Genomic DNA, 8401 nt, shown 5'->3' with positions numbered 1-8401 from the left:
ATACTGGTTCGAATGAACTAATAATATCTCGTGTTATACCGAAATAATAAGAGCTTCCATACTTCCCAGTACTTCTGTAACTAATTCAAGGTTGCTTTCAAGGTACCGTTACGTATGTAGTCAGGGTTTATTATCGTAATTTCCTTATAGGCCTAATAGATAATGAAGCGCCAGAGCAGTAGAGGAAAGGAAGTAATATGATAATTGAAGGATAGATCAGACGATTGATCGCTGAGAAAACCTATGGGAATCCGTTTCCCACCATGTTCCGTTTCTACAGAATCGGTAAAAAATAGATAAAAACTTGCTCTATAGAAAGTCGGGCCACAACGCAAGGTAGACGCCATTATTAAGTCATTTGCTAAATTTCCTAATTGCAGGTTAACACTACTCGCATCACATTACTAAACGTTGTATTACGCTTTCCTTACATCCTGCAGCCGCACTTGGAAAGATAAGTTTCGTCCTGAGTGCACGTGACATAAAATGCCCGTTTCCTGCCAAGTGTCTCTGTGAGGATTGTCCTTAGGTGGATGACAAAATGCCTCTTGTGGCTCACCTGTGTATTATGGGAAATAACCTCGAATGTTCTCACACCTGACACACCCACGTTTTGATACGCAGGAAGTTGCTGAAGTAGTAAAGTAGTAACCTTGTTTTATTTATTTTTCCTTAATGCCGGAAATTATACCTAAAACATTCTTAATTCCAAGTAGCAAATCAGTCAAATAAATTATTCAAATTTATTCCCCCAAAATACTCTTGAATATATATATATATATATTATAATATATATATATATATATATATATATATATATATAGATATATATGTATATATGTATATATGTATATATGTATATATGTATATATATATATGTATATATATATATATATATATATATATATATATATATATGCATACCGGATTAGAAAAAAAAACATTATTTCTAATGCTGACAATTTAGTTTTGGAAAAGGATTTTTTCCAGAAAAAGAAACAAATTCTACAACAAGAACTCGATGATGGTGAACAGTTCCTAGCTTGAAGGCCATAGAAGAGTAGTAACGTTCTTTAAAGACGAGGATGAATTAATAAGCCTCATTTTCTTGAGTGTAAATCTTAATATATCGTTACAGATAAACAGAAAATTCTTAAGCTTTAAGAGCGCGACTATTCTCATAGTCAGATTTCGTTACCTTCCCTTCTGGCGCTGATGATAGTTGTTCTTGTAAAGCTGAAGGATTTTCTGTTTAGGTTGAACAGTATATCGAGACTTATCTCGAGAAAAGGGGTCTTATTTCATCCTCATAACCCCCAGCTTGTATTTGGACCGTGTAGGTCTATTAGTTTTTTTCTGAAGAATCAACAGTCCGAACAGTGACATACGCCGTTCGTGTTTGATGGAAAAAAAAAAAGGCTAATTTATTTTTAGCGTGACGACCACGAGTTATTATAACGTAGAAAGGAATTGATTTATTTACTAACATTCCATTACCAGAAGCTCAATAGCATAGTGTTAGAATAATGTTGCCTTGCATATTCTTACTTCATAATTATATATATCGCTATGTGATTCCATTACTCTAAAAAAAAAAATAATAATATTACTTAATATCCAAGTTATATCTATCATTTTTTTTATAGAAAGGTGGGGACCATAAAGGTTCATGTGCTTGTCTGTAGCATTTGTTAGACATTTCTTATTATATTTTACATCATTGTTTATTATTTATTTGGTGTACCACATGCATGCTACTGAATTACTCGGTTAAGCGTATGGCGCTAGAGATGAGTATGGTCGATATTATTCCAATTAAACCGAATATCTCTTTAGAAATTTTAATGATTTTATTGCATTTTTATACACGTTGTTGTTTGGCGATTGTAAAATAAATGTTGACTTTCCTCCTCTTAGTTTCCCTATACCTTATTTGACAATGGGTGGGGATTTTACAGTACAGCAGTTTCAGCTTCTGTGGACCTGGTGGGATCTCTTCTGATCAAAGGCACTTTGCAAATGAATTTATATAGGCATGTTTATATTGTACATTGTGCTTTGCGAAAAATTTTACACGGGTGGAAGAATTGTTAATTCTGACAGAAAAATAGTACTTAGTTACAAACACAACTGAGGTGCAGTTGTAAGACAAAAGAGGAAGACTACGCCGGAATAAAGTAGGCTGGTAAAAGTGAGAGAAAATAATGTGAAAGGTTATGTAATAATGAACAGAAGGTCTCTGATAAAAAGATAGGAAGATTGAAATTCTTCCTGAAGAAAATGCAGTCCTTGGTCTACGGTGTGAAAAGTTTGAAGATTTGTTGATGAGGAAGAAAGAAAAGAGGTAGATCTGAAAGGAGTGTTGTAAGATTGAGAGTGCTTGTGACGGTGACAGTTGATGACGTAAGGAGCGTAATTAAGTGGCTGAAGAACTGAAAGTCACCTGGAGTCGCTGGCATTACAAGTGAAATCAGTGGCACAGTGGTAGAAGTATGACTTGGTGGGCAACCAAGTCGGGTGAGAAGTAGTTAAAAATAAAATGCAAACAGTGACTTACATTAGTGTCTAATCCATAGTTTTTGAGGTCGCTGCGATGAATAGACACACTGCCGATGCCCTTCAAGTCCAAGTTCAGCCCCAATAGGAATGGGGGGTGAGAAGTGGTGAAATAAAAAAATTAAAAATGCGGGTAAATGTAACTGACGAACTTAACAGGAGAGAGAGAGAGAGTGTGAGTTTATCGGTTGTCATTCATAGTTTTCCTGGGCAGCGCCGGGTTGGCCAGCTAGTAGATATCTATATTTATACCTGTATGCATTTATATATATATATATATATATATATATATATATAACATAGTTATATTTATATATTGCATTAATATATATTTTATATTTTATATATAAAATACATTGTGCATACAATGTGTCTAGGAATAGTCTTATTGTTATAAGTATGCATCTGTATATACACAATCACTATGACGCAAACTGTGCAAACGGTTTAGTGAAAAAAATAAATGCGAAAAAATAAAATAATAAAAGCGTCCCTAAGTGAAAACCCTTATTTACGTCATCAGTGCCAATGTGGCAGCAGTCCGCACGCATACTCATGCAACGTGAAGTGTTAGCGTGACAGACAGTCGGTCAGTAGTAACGCTCGGCGAAGGGGTGAGTTTCTAGTCTCGTTTAAACATTTGGTAAGGTCTGCCGTTGAAGGATTTTTTTTTCTTTTTGCCACGAGTTTGTTCATAATGTTTATAAATTTAGATTTAAGTCGTAGCCTTTCAAATGTGTAATTTCGGATGTTAAAGAATTTATCAATTCTAACAGGAAGATAATGAATTCTTTTGGTTAACAGAGACAAAAACGTTTTGCTTTTTAAAGCCCCACAAGTTTAAATTTCTTGTAAAATAACACTTGTATGGGCCAATTATTAGAGATGATAGAAGATTAAATCTTGTCAATGCCATGTGAATAGTTGAGCTTTCGTGTTTTAGTAACCGTTGTTAAAGTAAGTTCTGTTTATCTTCAGTTTCCTGAATTATATTTTTGCTTTTTATATTTGGTTCATATAACTTGCATTTTTTGCTTATTTAAATGGTTTTAGTGTTTACAGATTTTGGAATTTGGGTTAACACTTTAAGAATGTGTTTTTATTAGTGGACGTTTAAAATATTTTGAGAAGTTCCGGCTACCAAGTAGTAAAAAATGGTTACCGAAAAGGATTTCTAAATCTGATTTGATTTTTTAAAATGTTTGATATCTTTATTTTTAAGGTTCTTAACATGGTAACTGTTCGTTTTGGAGTAGTTTTGGAATATGTGAAATTCTTGTTTTTATGTACCTGATTTTGCAAAGTCGCGGCCATGGTATTCCTTTTACTTATCTCCAGACAATTGTAAGAAATTATGTATTAAATGACTTATTGTTGGATGAAAGCTTTTTGTTGTAAATCAGCCCTCCCCCTTTTATTCATAGAGGGAAGTGTTGGCTGCTGTTTGCCATGGAAAAAGAAATGCTACTAAGACAGGGCAAAATATAGGCTTTATCCCTATACAATGTTGTGTAGATAATAAAAGTAAATTTTATTAGCGATGTGTGTAGCATGCAGCTGTTCAAGAAGAAACCATAGTACATAGTTGGAGTTTAATTACGGATTATGAATGTTTGATTTACAAGCTGCAGTACCTGCTACTGAGCAGCTTTTAATTTCGTTCCTCAAAATGTGGATAATTCTGTAGAGGCCATTCAAAATTTTGGTAATTCGTCAATAACTAGCTATTTATTTGTAGGCAAATGTAAAATCTATAGTGAGAAGTTTAAGTTTTAGGCCGTACATCATCTTAAACATCTTGGAACAATGATTCACTTTGTTCAGACGAAAGCGGATGATCTCGAAATCGGAAGAGTTCCGATGGTGTAAGCCTTAAAACAAAAAAAAAAAAAAAAAAAATTAAAAAAAAAAAAAAAAAAAAAAAATGATGGTTCTAGGTGACGTGATTCTTATTACACTTATGGATCCGCGGATTTTGATGAGGGAGCAACATTTTGCAACAGCGTTCGTGTGGCTCGGGCTACATTGGCCATTTACAAATAGTCCTCGAACTGCAGCTCACACTTATATAATCACAGTGACTTGAGTCCTGACTCCGTATGTCACGAAACATTTAACTATTTTGTATTTAGTCAAAATCTGTAGTTTCTGTGACCTCGGACTGGGACATATAGTAAGTTCTTTGGTATTATGGTGCTTTAAATATTCGGTCTAAACTATTTAGCTGAAATTGGGTACTTTAGCGCTTGGCACTTCAGTTTTACTTTAGATATTTGCACAAGGACAACAGATAATACTCAGAAAAATGGGATTTGACAAAATTTGATGTCCAGATGCGTTGATTCTTCCAGTAATGCAATAAAGCTACGTCTTGTCCATCTTAATTTGCTGGATCAAAGCATAGTACCATAATTCCACAAAGTAGACTATAAATCGCCTCAAAAAGTTTCCAGATGTGATTTACGAATGTATCAAGCTTTCGAACCGAGTAAAATCATTTGTATTGGTAGTATATTTTTATTCAGCTTTCTCACTGTTACTGCCCGCAAATGACAGACTATATATATAGGACTACTGAGGTTTGGAAGCAAGAATGGTTTTCCGGCTGTTGTGCTGTAAAGGCCATTTAGACGTTGGCGTGTTGGTCTTGCCACTACATTGTGCGCTTATTCATTAGGCTTCGATCCTAGTGGCCAAGTGGTTCAAATATTCTGAGTAAACGGCCCCATGTTGGTATGATTAGGTGTATGCTGCTATAAGTTTAGGCATGCCGCGTTTTACCAGCACTGTTCTAGTTAATTGGATAGATAGTTATTACCCAGAGGTAGTGACTTGCTACTTTTTGTTATTTATTCAAGAAACTCTGTATCACTCCATCAGGTTGGAGGGGGAAGGCATTTATTTATTTATTTTTTTTATTTTTTTTTATTTTTTTTTTTTTTTTACGAAATCCATGTTTTTGTTTTTTCCTCCTCAGTCATTATGGTACAATTGTTTCGTTTGAATATACTGTTAAGAGGGAAACTGTTGATCTCTGAAACTGTTCATGGGGTTTCAGAATGCTGCAGTTCTGTTCAATAATAGTTTACGTTCATCAGTTCAACATATACGTAAACAATTATTGAACAGAACTGCAGCAGTTCATCATTTTAGTAGGATTTGTGTAGAAAAAATATTGAATAGAACTGCTGCAGTTTACATCAATAGGATTTATGTAAAAAAAAAAAAAGATTAAACAGAACTGTTGCAGTTCATATTTCAATAGGATTTATGTTGTCCTTAGTTAGCAATAATGGTTTCCATCAGCACTTGAAATTCGTTGAAAAAATAAGTTTCGGGTGAGCATATGGAAAATAATAGTGTATGTAGTGAGTGATGTATTTTGTACCATTAACAATGTTTGCGACATAATTGCAATACCAAGCTGTTGTTTTGTTTGGTCTTTCGTACCATGGAAATGAACTGTTCTTTATTAGCTGTACAACCTGACCGGAATTATGAGCAACCTTGACCGGAAAGCTCATTTATCATCGCATTCAATTAACAGATTTTCTGTCTGGTGTATGGTCCTGCATTCATCATTTGGTCGGTAAATAAAAGTAAAATACAATTACATGGCCAGGCAAGTTTGTGGCTCTTTGCTTCGTCACGAGGATGATGACATCTCAAGTTTCCACGCTGTTGTTTTTTAGGTGACTCGAGTAGACGACGTTTCCGTGGAAGCAAAAGGAATGTCTGTATTTGACTTTAAGAGCTCAGAAAAATGGTTGAACAGAATTACTGTCGTTCTTCTTTTCAGCAGGATGTACGTAGATAAATTACTATACAGAACTGCTGCAATTTACTTCACCAGGATTTATGTAGAAAATTGATTGAACAGAAATGTTGCAGTTCATAAATTCAACAGGATTTATGTAAGAAAAATGATTGAACAGAACTGCTGCAGTCCACCATTTTCATAGTTATGTAAAAAAATGATTGAATATAACTGTTCCAGTTCATCAGTTCATATATGTAAACAATTATTGAACAGAACTGCAGCAGTTCATCATTTTAATAGGATTTGTGTAGAAAAAAGATTGAATAGAACTGCTGCAGTTCACATCAATAGGACTTATGTAAAAAAAAAGATTGAACAGAACTGTTGCAGTTGATATTTCAATAGGATTTATGTAAAAATAAAATTGAACAGAACTGCAGCAGTTCACATTTCAATAGGATTTATGTAAAAAAAAGATTTATGTAGAAAAATGATTGAATAGAACTGTTGCAGTTCACATTTCAATAGGATTTATGTAAAAAAATATTGAACAGAACTGCTGCAGTTCACATTTTAATAGGATTTATATAAAAAAAAGATTGAACAGAACTGCTGCAGTTCACATTTCAATAGAATTTATGTAAAAAAAAAGATTAATCAGAACTGCTGCAGTTCATCATTCTAATAGGATTTATGTAGAAAAATGATTGAATAGAACTATTGCAGTTCACATTTCAATAGGATTTATACAAAAAAATTGAACAGAACTGCTGCAGTTCATAATTTTAATAGGATTTATGTAGAAAATGATTGAACATAACTGCTGCAGTTTATCAATTCAACAGGATATCTTAGATTTCTCAGGAGAGCAACTTTAGCTCTTAATTAAGGGTATGCACACGATAGCCTAGAGTACTAAACTATGGTTAAATATACAAAAGGAAAAAAGGTTCTGTAGCCTTTTATCTAATCCTCAGGTCTTTGGTGTAAACTTAGGCTCCTGTCTAGGTCCATAACAGGATGTCTTTAAATCTTTCTCACCTTAATTCCAGTTACACCGTTGTGTGTGTGATTTTTTATCGCTGGTTTTTTTATAGTTAATATTAACGTTAATGGTGCTCTGGATAATTGCCTTGTTCTCCAGAGTTGCTTTTTTATGCACTGTTTGTCTCAGTAATTGAGGCAACATTGCTGTTGGATTCAGAAACGTCAAAAGTTAGTTTTGACTATGTTTGTCAAGAAGGGTTATATGTATTTAATCTGAATGTTCGTATGTTACTGTGCACTTTCCTTCTCGTGATATTTTTGGGGGACAACCCTCTTTATCAGGGTTGATTACTTTAGCAATTCCTTTAACAACATTTGTTTCTTATTCATTAACATATGGTTTGTGATGAGGAAAACCAGTTCATTGCCCTTCTTAGCCTATATTTAAGGCCTGATTACGCTTTACTTTCATAGTGAACGATTTTCTTTTTATATAATTTATAATTGAATTTTGAAATTTAATAACAGTTGTTAATGGTGTTGCTAAAGGTTTCTTTTTACGACTATCTATAGCCTTTATACATAGTAGCTCTCTAGCGACGCCTTAATAATTACTATCACGTCTCTCTCTCGCTTAGGCAGCGCGTACCTTTGGTTCATTTTTAATGCAAATTACTCGTTTCTAACAGAACTGACCAAGTAGACGTTGCTATAAAGAATTTATTATTTGATTTTCAAATTTCAGATGTGGTTAAACAAGATTCAGTATTCACCAAAACATATCACCAGAGCAAATATGTATTTTAGGATACTATGTTACTTCTAAGCTATTGTATCGAGGCCGCATCAAGAGAACTTGATGAAATTCTTGTTGCTGACGCATTCTTCCTACATGGCAGGACATTGTCAGAGGCAACAGTGAAAAGGGAAGCTAATCACAGGGTAGTAAATAACTAAAACGTTGACTCCTCATTGCCGTTGAGACAGGTGAGAATTTTTTATACACTGTAAGTAAGCTCCGATACTTTATGGTAATTGGCGGCGGGAAAAGGCTCAGAAATATTACTCTGTCAATGGGGACGTCAATGATCGCTGATT

This window comes from Macrobrachium nipponense, chromosome 2 (assembly GCF_015104395.2).
Source record: "Macrobrachium nipponense isolate FS-2020 chromosome 2, ASM1510439v2, whole genome shotgun sequence".
NCBI lineage: Eukaryota > Metazoa > Arthropoda > Malacostraca > Decapoda > Palaemonidae > Macrobrachium > Macrobrachium nipponense.
This window is presented reverse-complemented; position numbering follows the sequence as displayed.